The sequence below is a fragment of the Pelophylax lessonae genome (assembly GCF_965119305.1).
Source record: "Pelophylax lessonae genome assembly, chromosome: 11".
Lineage (NCBI taxonomy): Eukaryota > Metazoa > Chordata > Amphibia > Anura > Ranidae > Pelophylax > Pelophylax lessonae.
Window position 1 is genome coordinate 4,693,718 of NC_138778.1, and position 11,927 is coordinate 4,705,644.

The following is an 11,927-nucleotide window of genomic DNA, read 5'->3' on the forward strand; positions in this document are numbered from 1 at the left end:
GCCCAGCGCTCTGTGTTTTATGCAGTCCTGTACTCAGCGCTCTGTGTATTATGTAGTCCTATGCCCAGCTCTCTGTGTATTATGTAGTCCTGTACCCAGCGCTGTGTATTATGTAGTCCTGTGCCCAGCGCTCTGTGTATTATGTAGTCCTGTGCCCAGCGCTCTGTGTTTTATGCTGTGTTTTATGCAGTCCTGTGCCCAGCGCTCTGTGTATTATGCAGTCCTGTGCTCTGTGTATTATGCAGTCCTGTACCCAGTGCTCTGTGTATTATGTAGTCCTGTGCCTAACGCTCTGTGTATTATGTAGTCCTGTGCCCAGCCCTCTGTGTATTATGTAGTCCTGTGTCCAGTGCTCTGTGTATTATGCAGTCCTGTACCCGGCGCTCTGTGTATTATGCAGTCCTGTGCCCAGCGCTCTGTGTATTATGTAGTCCTGTGCCCAGCGCTCTGTGTATTATGTAGTCCTGTGCCCAGAGCTCTGTGTATTATGCAGTCCTGTGCTCTGTGTATTATGCAGTCCTGTGCCCAGCGCTCTGTATATTATGCAGTCCTGTGCCCAGTGCTCTGTGTATTATGCAGTCCTGTGCCCAGTGCTCTGTGTATTATGCAGCCCAATGCCCAGTGCTCTGTGTATTATGTAGTCCTGTACCCAGCGCTCTGTGTATTATGCAGTCCTGTTTACATCACTTGATGAGCTGTCATTGGGAAGCGTGAGAACGGGAGGCGTTTTAGGTCCATGCTGTAGCTGTCTGCTGTATAGCTCGGGCATGAAGTGGTTAAAAAGTGACAATGTCCAAATTGGGCCCAATTGGCCATTTTCCCTACCCAGTGTCATGTGACTCTTTAGTGTTACAAGGTCTCAGGTGTGAATGGAGAGCAGGTGTGTTAAATTTGGTGTTATCGCTCTCACTCTCTCATACTGATCACTGGAAGTTCAACATGGCACCTCATGGCAAAGAACTCTCCGAGGTCCAAAAAAAAGAATTGTTGCTCTACATCAAGAGGACTTAGACTATAAGAAGATTGCCAAGACCCTGAAACTGAGCTGCAGCACGGTGGCCAAGACCATACAGCGGTTTAACAGGACAGGTTCCACTCAGAACAGGCCTCGCCATCGTCCACCAAAGAAGTTGAGTGCACGTGCTCAGCGTCATATCCAGAGGTTGTCTTTGGGAAATAGACGTATGAGTGCTGCAGAGGTTGAAGGGGCGGGGAGTCAGTGCTCAGACCATACGCCGCACACTGCATCAAATTGGTCTGCATGGCTGTCACCCCAGAAGGAAGCCTCTTCTAAAGATGATGCACAAGAAAGCCTGCAAACAGTTTGCTGAAGACAAGCAGACTAAGGACATGGATTACTGGAACCTCCTGTGCTCTGATGAGACCAAGATAAACTTATTTGGTTCAGATGGTGTCAGGCGTGTGTGGGGGCAACCAGGTGAGGAGTACAAAGACAAGTGTGTCTTCCTACAGTCAGGCATGGTGGTGGGAGTGTCATGGTCTGGGGCTGCATGAGTGCTGCCGGCACTGGGGAGGTACAGTTCATTGAGGGACCCATGAATGCCAACATGTACTGTGACATACTGAAGCAGAGCATGATCCCCTCCCTTCAGAGACTGGGCCGCAGGGCAGCATTCCAACATAACGACCCCAAACACCTCCAAGATGACCACTGCCTTGCTAAAGAAGCTGAGGGTAAAGGTGATGGACTGGCCAAGCATGTCTCCAGACCTAAACCCTATTGAGCATCTGTGGGGCATCCTCAAACAGAAGGTGGAGGAGGGGAAGGTCTCTAACATCCACCAGCTCTGTGATGTCATCATGGAGGAGGGGAAGAGGACTCCAGTGACAACCTGTGAAGCTCTGGTGAACTCCATGCCCAAGAGGGTTAAGGCAGTGATGGAAAATAATGGTGGCCACACAAAATATTGACACTTTCGGCCCAATTTGGACATTTTCACTTAGGGGTGTACTCACTTTTGTTGCCAGCGGTTTAGACATTAATGGCTGTGTGTTGAGTTATTTTGAGGGGACAGTAAATTTACACTGTTATACAAGCTGTACACTCACTACTTTACATTGTAGCAAAGTCTCATTTCTTCAGTGTTGTCACATGAAAAGATAGAATAAAATATTTACAGAAATGGGAGGGGTGTACTTACTTTTGTGAGATACTGTATTTAGTGTAGCTTTCAGCTGCTCTATGAAATACTTGTTGTACAGTTTTGTCATTTTCTGCTGGATTGTGTTTGTCATATCTGGCAGCACACACTCCGCTCCGCATTAATCCGCATGTGCGCTTGGTCAGACACGGCGTGCTTCCCTATGAGATATTCGGGAAATAGAATCGCCTCCAATCAGATTGTGCGGGAAGCCTCTTTTATGTGTTTGTGTCTCTGATCAGGAGGTAATGTACAGCAAGCAATGCACATTCCCGTTATCCCCCCCCTTACTGTGCTGTGTGGAATAAGGATGATGAGACTTTAAAAAACTGCAATCCTGTAGATCCGGTGTCCCTGCTCTGCCGGCTGATGGCACAGTCGGGGTGACCCTGAATGTTGACCAAAAAATTCCCCGGCATACTTGCACACTATTAGCTAACCTTGCATTAGCTAAACCAAGGTGCCTTCAGGTTTCTTCAATGCCTAACAATTGCCCAAAAATTGTACACAAGCCGGCAGGTGAATGAAGCCTGCCCTTTAGTTACCCAAAGCCACGGGTTTTCATTGTGCAGTATTTTAATCTTGAGGCCGCCGGCATCCCAACAACCAATGATGCCATTGGTTCACAAGGAGGGTGTCGGGTGCCTGCTGCACAACATCCAGTGGTGGCTGGTGCTCAATTTTCTTGGGAGGGGTTGGCCCACAGCCAGCCCACAGCCTAAATAATCCCCCCCCCCCCGTCGCTCGATCGCCAATCAGGCCCCCCGCCAGCCCCAGCACTTACCCCATCCAGGTGGCGGCTTCTCCCCCTCCATCTCCTCCTGAGTCCCGGCAATCGCTTCTCCTCCTGGCCAGTTGGGTCTTAGGACTCCCGGCCAATCGGGACTCGGGACCCGCTTTCTGATTTGCCGTGAGAAGAAACAGGAAGACATTAGCGAATATAAATTTACTATTGACACACAACTGGGTGGGCTTTGGGTGCAGAGCTCTGCACCCTGAGGCCACCATTTTTTAAGCCAATTAGAGCCTCCGGCTCTATTCACATGCTTCTAATTGAAAATAAAATGTAAAAAAACATTGGAATCTCTGCTTTCGGCGCCCTGCATGTAGATGAGGGGGGCGGAACCCTTGCTCCCCCTAGGATGGGTCGCCACTGACAACATCCTTGTTTACCCCTCCCTGCCCCTCTCTTTCAGCACTGGGGGTCACATTAAAGCGGGCCTTCACCCCCCTAAGGACTATCCCACCTCTCCACCCCTCCTCCCTTCCTCTGCAGAAATAGGGCATTGTTTTGGTCAGAGTACCCTTTTAACTGATTGAAGGAGAGAATGTAAGGAAGAAGAGAAATGCTGGAATACTAGTCAGTACCAGGGTGCAAAGGTGGATTTGCTTTGGAAGAATGAATGGCCTCTAATGTTGGGTGTCCTACATGTATGGAGGGTTCTGTGTTCTGTAACTGTAGCACTGCCCTCTTGAGGGTTGTTAGTAATTGTATGTTGAGACCATTACAAAAAAAGAAAGAGGAAAAGGTGGGGTTTTAATGGCCAAATGAAGGGATTTGTATGTTGTTCTTCTGTGCCGCTTTGACCCTGTGAACCGTCAAGCCCTCCTGACACTCTAGGCTCAGACATGTTGTGTATACCATTAACCACTTGCCCACCAGACACTGTAGTTTTACTGCGGCAGGTCTGCTCTGTCCCGCAAAATGACTAACCTGTACATCGCTTTGCAGGATAGTGCGTGTGTCCATTGGCCACAGCGGGAGCCATTCAGCGGGTCCGGCAGCCGCGATTGCCACCGAGCACCCACGATTGCTGTGGTGACAGAACAGTGGTCTGCCGTTGTAAAACATGGCAGACCGCTGTTCTGTCAGTTACGAACACATGGATCCTCTTTAGGAACACAGGTCTCTGTGTTCATATAGCCAGCCAATCTCCCCCACAGTTAGAAAGCACCCCCTAGGGACACATTTAACCCTTTGATCGCCGCTGGTGTTAACCTCTTCCCTGCCATAAGTACAACTTAGTTTCATTTTTGACATTTTGGGATGGGGGTGCCTTGACTAAAAAAAGGTTGATAAACACTGGTGTAGGCGCTCCATTTCTGGGTTCTCTGTTTAATATCTCATCTGGTCTGAGTATGTGAGCTGCCAACCCCCTGGAACATATTACACCACGCCCATTTCAACCATTACCCATGCGCCCAGTGTTTGGAATTTGTTTTACCTGAAGATGGCCACTTCTTCCTTAAGGCTGGGCTCACACCTAACACGGATGCAGCTCACAGCAGGGGTCCGGTGCATCCCTGTTCTCTGCTTCAGGGATGAATCAGGCCCAAATTTGTGCTCGAACTCTGACCTGAAATGGAGCCAAAGATGCGCAGGACCTTTGTGCAATGCGCTCCGCAGCCGCCCCTGAGATGTATGAACCGGCTCCATTGAGAGCCGGGCACACTCCTTCGGTCATGCGAATTGGATACAGGGAAACCTGCATCCAATTCACACTAGTGTGAACCCAGCCTAAATGTACAGCAACACCCTACATGGGCGTCCGCAGCACTTCTTCCAGCGGGGCATCATTTTAAGGTCAGCCATGCTCCGCCCCTTTTCAACAATGTCATGAAGGGGCTTAGTCATTATCACATAAAGCGCAGGCATTCAAAGGTTGACCCTCTCTGTTTTGGGTTCGTGCAGGCAGCCCATGCTGTGAAGTCACTTGCCGTGCCTCTGTGCATGGGGCCACAAATCTCCTCAATTTCCTTGCCCCGGGCTCCCCCTCTCCTAGAATGATGGCACCAGGGCCTGGGGCTGAGGACAGTGGTCCGCGTGGCTTCTGATGTCAGTCACAGTGCAAGCCACGACTCACAAGTATTTATTTTTAAAGGGGAAATATAAGCTCTTTACCAGTTTTCAGAGCTCTGATCACCGCTCACGTGACCCGCCTCCTCTCTTCTCCTATTAGCCTCTCCTCCTCCTCCTCCCCTACCGACTGATGTCAGCGGGGAATCCTCAGCCCCACCCACTGCAGACAGCTGTCAGACAGGGAGAGGTGAGAGCTGGCGGGTCACGTGAGCGGAGATCGGCACTCTGAAAACTGGTAAAGAACGACTTATTTTTTTAAAACCCAGACAAAGGGGCACAGGCACAAAGGATTGTTAAACAGACCAGACAGGATAGTATAAAGTGGCTTAACAACCACTTTAATGGGAAAGTTGAGATTCCAGGGGGGGCTCTTGCCCCCCCATGCGGACGCCCATGACACCCTAGAAGCCCAACATCACTTGGGGCAATTGAAAACCCCCAGCATCAGAGATTGTATCAAATTCAACAAAGCAAAAATGGCAGCTGCTCAAATCAAAAAACTAGCTAACAAGTAAAGGTGTGCTATACAAAGGGCAATATACAAAGCAGTTGTGCACTCTGAGTATTGGTTATGACGTCAAAACTTTTCATTCTTCCTACGTTTTTTGCTGATATTTATTCTATTCTATGGAAGAGGATTTTGAAAAGAAATGGACTGTTCTGGTAGTGGACCTCACCCAGCCATTTCATTTCTCAATAAACGCCTCACAAGTCTATATTGAGGATGTTCCCTCCTTTAGGGATTCTCTTGAAAGGCATTTTGAAGCCTGCCCTGCAACTGGCAATTGATGCCATGTGAATTTGCCATAAAATTGCTAACTGGTCAAGACACATGAACAGAGACCTAAGACCAGTCTTTGAAGGCCCTGCTTTCTTAGAACAATTACAGATGATACCTTTGACCCTATTGCTTTATGTTGATGCTCTTAAAAATGTCAAAGAATGTGGACAAATCTCAAGAATCTCTCTTATCTCTGTGCAGATTTGCGGGATTTTGTGGCTAAAAGGTTTGTGTTTTATGCATCCCCTTTTGAAGGCGAACATTTCTTTGAGGAATTCCTTGATAAATTCATCATGGAATTTGCTGGGGGTAAGGTACCCCTACCCCACAAGAAGAAGCCTAAGTCTCCTTGTCCTACAGCTTCTGTCTCTACTTAAAGGGATATTTCTGTTCTCCCTAGGCATCAACCTCAAAACCACTTCCTTTCCTTGCAAGCCCTAGCCCACTAAGTCTTCCCAGATGCCCTCTTCACAATGAAGATATGCCCTCACTCTTCAGAGTGTTGGGATGTCTGTTGGCATTTGCACCAATCTGGATCGAAGACATCCCTGACCTCTGGGTCTGAATATTTAAAAGGGGTTCAAGCACAAAAGTTCTATTCCTGATCCATCGTCGCTTTTCATCTTCAAATCTGCTAGCTTCAGGCCAAGGGCAGATTTGATGACCGCCTTGCACCAACTTCAAGTACAAGGCATGGTTGTAACAGTCCCTTCAGAAGAACAGTTTTACGTTTTTTATTTAAACCTATTCAGTACCAAAACAAAATGGGGGTATCCACCCAATACTAGACTGGACTGGAATCTTTAAACAGATTTCTTCATGTTACAAAATTCCAAATGGAATCTATAGGATCTGTCATTGCTTCTCTCAGACAAGGGAAATGTCTTGTATCAGTAAACATACAAGATGCCTATCTCCATATTCTCTGTGGGAGACCAGCACTTCAGTTTCCAGCACTGCCATTTGGGTTCTCCTGTACACCCTGAATATTCACAAAAGTGCTGGCCCCCACTTGAACCAAGGGCATTCATGTCACAGGTTACCTGAATTACGTCTTGTTGAAGGACCCCTTAGCCAGGACCTTATCTGCCAATGTCCAAAGTATCATCCAGTTCCCTCAATTCCTTTGGCCGGCTCTGGATCTTTTCCCCTAATCTTCTCTCTAACCGTCACATCATTTGGAGTACTTGGGTCTAATCTTGGACCCAGCCCAAGCCAGAATCTTCATCCCTCAGGAGAAGGCTGCCTACCTAAGGTCTACTTCTTGAGCTCTCAGGTCTCAATGTCACCCCTCAATTTGCTTCTGCATGAGGATTCTGGGCCTTTAAATAGCCTCCTTTGAGGCCATTACCTTTGTCCCGTTTCACTCCAGACTCCTTCAAACCAACATCCAAAAGACATGAAACAAGCTTCTGTCCAGTCAAGCAAAGATCTCCTTGACATGGTGGATCTCCAGTCTTGGAATGGGGAAAGTCTTTCCATCACAAGATTTGAAATGTGGTAATGAAAGACTTGAGCCTTACATGCTAGGGTGGAATAGAGTTTGCACCTCCCTAATTATTTTCAGGGTCATGGTCCCCAAAGGAGTTACAACTACCCATCAACATTCTGGAACCAATAGCCATCAGACTGTCTTTACAACATTGGGCCTCTCTTCTACAAGGTCACCCAGTCAGAGTGATATTGGCAATGCCATAGCAGTGGCCTACATAAAACATTGTAGGGCACCAGGAGCCTTAGCAGCCCTGAAAAAAAACTCTAATGCTCTTATGGGTGAAACTTACATTCCAGTTCCTTTGGCAGTCTACATTCTGGGAGTGGACAAGCTCTTAATGCCTTAATCAAGGGAGTGGCCTCTGCACCCAGAGAACTTTCAAAATCTTTGTCAAAGATAGGGAAAATCAGAAGTGAACAATCTGGCATCCAGGTTCAACAGCAAGCTGAACAAAATCGTAGCCAAGACCAGGGATCCTCTAGCCAGCTCAGTACTAGCTCTGGCGATTCTTTGGACTCCATTCCAACTGGTTTATGCCTTTCTTTTGATGAAGATCCTTCGACTGCTACAAAAGATAGAGGAGGGAAGGTTCCCTGTGATTCTAATCACGCCAAATTGGCCTAAAAGAATGTAGGACCCAGACATACTCAGACCACTGGTGGATGAGCTTTAGGCCCCTTTCACAAGGGCTTTCTGATCAGGTCCACCTGTCAGTTTTTTTAGGCGGACCTGATCGGATGCTCCATGCATCCCTATGGAGCAGCGGATGTCAGCAGTGACATGTCCATTGACACCCGCTGCTATCCGATCCGATCCTGTCCATGAAATCCAGACGAATGGAATCCCTATTTTCCATCCATCTGGAGGACAGGCGGTCTGTTTTTATCCGATCTCCCATAGAGGAGAGCGGGGATTTGACAGGTCTGTCTCTGCAAAGTAAGCGGAGTTGGACCTGTCATCCACCTGCTCAGCGGGGATCAATTCGCTGATCCCCGTTGAGCAAGACGGAGTCCGCCGGGCGGAAAGCCCATGTGAAAGGGGCCTTACCCTCTTCCAAATGGAGCAGATTTACCGACCTAAAGCCCTTTTTTCTGTCCTGCTTCTCAGGCACTGATTGTTCTGTCCTGCTTCTCAGGCACTGATTGTTCTGTCCTGCTTCTCAGGCACCGATTGTTCTGCCCTGCTTCTCAGGCACCGATTGTTCTGTCCTGCTTCTCAGGCACCGATTGTTCTGTCCTGCTTCTCAGGCACTGATTGTTCTGCCCTGCTTCTCAGGCACTGATTGTTCTGTCCTGCTTCTCAGGCACTGATTGTAACAGCATGGCTGTTGCAACCCAAGTCTACTTTACTTTACTCAACTCTATCACTCATATTTTGGTCTTTTTTTGATCTTGACAAGCAGGACCGGTGCAAGGATTTTTGCCGCCCTAGGCAAAGTAAAAATTGCCGCCCCCTGGAAAACATATTCGTTTTCCTGGCACTGCAGGACCCTGTAGTGCCCCTCTCCCTCCCAACCCCCCATCCCAAGTTGCTGAAGGGGTTAAAACCCCTTCAGTGACTTAACTCGGCGCTGAGTCAGTCTCTGCCTACTACCCTTTGCCGCGCATGTGCATTAGGTCTCCCTTGCCGGCTGACATCGGCAGGGGAGACCTAATGCACATGCGCGGCAACGGCGCATGCGCATTAGACCTCCCCATAGGAAAGAATTATTCAATGCTTTCCTATGGGCATTTTGCCGACGCTTTAGCCCTCACATAGTGTGGCTTTCTGTAGTGTTCAGGCGGCGCACAGCATGAGGAGTGCCACGTCATTACTGATTCTGAATGCAGGATGCCGGCGTCCCCTGCTAAGTTGCGCTCTAGGCGGTTGCCTAGGTCGCCTTACAGGTAGCGCCGGCCCTGTTGACAAGCATCTGTCCCTGCATATCCTCAAGGAACAGGTTTCTGCCTTATCTATACTTTTTCTAGAAACTACTTGCTTCACAATTCCTTAAGACTTTTCTAAGTCCTCCAATTCAACCTCCTTTATCACCTTAGGATCTCAGCCTGGTGCTCTCAGTTCTTCAGAGACCCTCTTTGAACTGATTAGGGACATTCCATTATAAGATCTCACCTTTTTAAGGTTGCTTTGATTGGCAGAAGTTGATGCCCTGTATATGACAACCTCTATGCATAAACGTTTGATAAATCTGCATTTCTGCCTGAATAAATAGCGGTGAATATTTCTTTCCGTACACAGCTGGATAGTTAAAAATGAGTGCATCTGTACATGAAAGGAGGTTTGATCTCACCTGTGGGGGATGTCCCCCCTAATCCGTTTTCATTTTTGAAGTTTTTATCTTTAATCTGCTCTGTGTCAAACATGGATTCTGCTCTGACTGGCAGCACAATATAATGGCGTATGCAAATAGCGCACGACAAAGCGGCCCCACTTCAGCGGCGGCAGCAGCCTGGTCTTACATTGCAGCTGTGCAAATAGCTTGTGATGTCGCAGGTATCAAAAGAAGCCGGTAGCTGCCTGCATTCTTGGCCTCAGATTCGTGTGCCCGGAGGGGCTGCAGGCACGGTGAATAATATTCCAGTGACTTCACAGCGTGGCTCGGGCATTGAGTGATCATATTACACAACAATGGTGCTGTTCTCTGTGTACGTTCCTTTCATCACCCACAAAGAGGACATGTGCCGGCCGAAAGACGGGAACGATGGAGGTTTTGGGTCAGAAAGATGTTACCGATGTCAGGTGGGGGAGACCATGGCAAAGAAATACAGTGCAAAAAAATAACCACTTCTGGACCGGAAGGATTTGCCCCTTAACCATTTAAGCCCCGGAAGATTTTACCCCCTTCCTAACCAGAGCCTATTTTGCGATTTGGCACTGCGTGACTTTAATTGCGCGGTGGTGCGACGCTGTACCCAAATGAATGAATTGATGTCCTTTTTTTTTTCCCCCCCACAAACAGAGCTTTCTTTTGGTGGGATTTGATCACCTGTGCGATTTTTACTTTCTGCGCTATAAACAGAAAAAGCGCGTAAATTATGAAAAAAATAACAATATTTTTCACATTTTTTTATATGAAATTCCCAAAAAAAAAAAAATGTAAAAATCAACATTTTTTAACATTTTTGGCCAATTTGTTTTCTGCTACATATGTTTGGTAAAAAAATCCCAATGAGCGTATTTTGATTGGTTTGCGCAAAAGTTATTACGTTTACTAAGGGAAAGATTTCTGTCATTTTTGGTGTTTTTTTTTTTTTTTTTTTTAACGAGTAATGTCGGCGATCTGCGATTTTTTTTTTTTTTTTTTGTGGCGGACAGATCGGACCTCTGACATTTTTGACACTTTTGGGGTTACCGGTGACATTACTACAGTAATCAGTGCTATACATATGCACTGTTACTGTAAAAATGACACTGGCAGGGAAGGGGTTAACTTTTTTGGTGATGCAGGGGTTAAGTGTGTCCCTAGGGGCGTGATTCTTACTGTAAAGGGGTGTGGCTAGTGATGTAAGCACAGAGATATACGATCCTACAAAGCAGGATCGTATGATCTCAGTTCTTACACCAGGTAGAATGACAGACGGCTTTGTTTACATCAGCCGCCTCCCTTTCTCCCTCTCCACGGGGAGATCGCGAGGTCACTCGCGTGGACTTGTTAGGGAACGAGCCGGGGCGGGAGCGTGCCTCCGGCGGCGCACGCTCGCCCCCTAGAGGCTCACAGGCTAGCGACGTAGTCCTATGTCACTTTGCCTGTACGGGGCTGACCACCGCAGTAAATAGTCGTGTGGCGGTCGGCAAGCGGTTAATGACCAGGCCATTTTTTGCGAGTCTGCATTGCATTATTTTAACTGACAATTGCCCGGTCGTGCCCAAATAAAATTGATGCCCTTTTTTTCCCCACAAATAGAGCTTTCTTTTGTTGGTCACCTCTGCGATTTTTTTTTTTTTTTTTTTGCGCTATGAACAAAAACAATGCGACAATTCTGAAAAAAAAAAAAACAATATTTTTTTCTTTCTGCTATAAAACATTCCCAATAAAAGAAAATGTAAAAATCAAATTTTTTCATCATTTTAGGCCAATTTGTATTCTGCTACATATTTTGGGTAAAAAAAACAAATTCCAATAAGTGTATATTGATTGGTTTGCGCAAAAGTTATTGCATCTACAAACTAGGGGAAAGATTTGTAATTTTTATTTATTTTTTTACTAGTAATGGCGGCGATCTGCGATTTTTAGCGGGGCTGTGACATTGCGGCGGACAGATTGGATCCCTAACTGACATTTTTGACACTTTTGGTATCTCACAGTGAGATTACTACAGTAATAAGGGCTAAACATATGCACTGTTACTGTACTAATGACACTGGCACGGAAGTGTCATCAGGGGCGATCAAAGGGTTAAGTGTGCTCCTAAGGAGTGCTTTATAACTGTGTGGGGGTTGGACTCAATAGATGAACACAGAGATCCGTGTTCCTAAATAGCAGGAACACGGGATCCTTGTGTTCATCTGTAACAGAACAGCAGTCTGCCTTTTTTAAATCGGCGGACCACCGTTCTGTCTCTGTGGGGAGCATTGGGGAGCATGCGTGACCAGCCGGCGAACATCACACACTCCGGACCTGCTGATTGG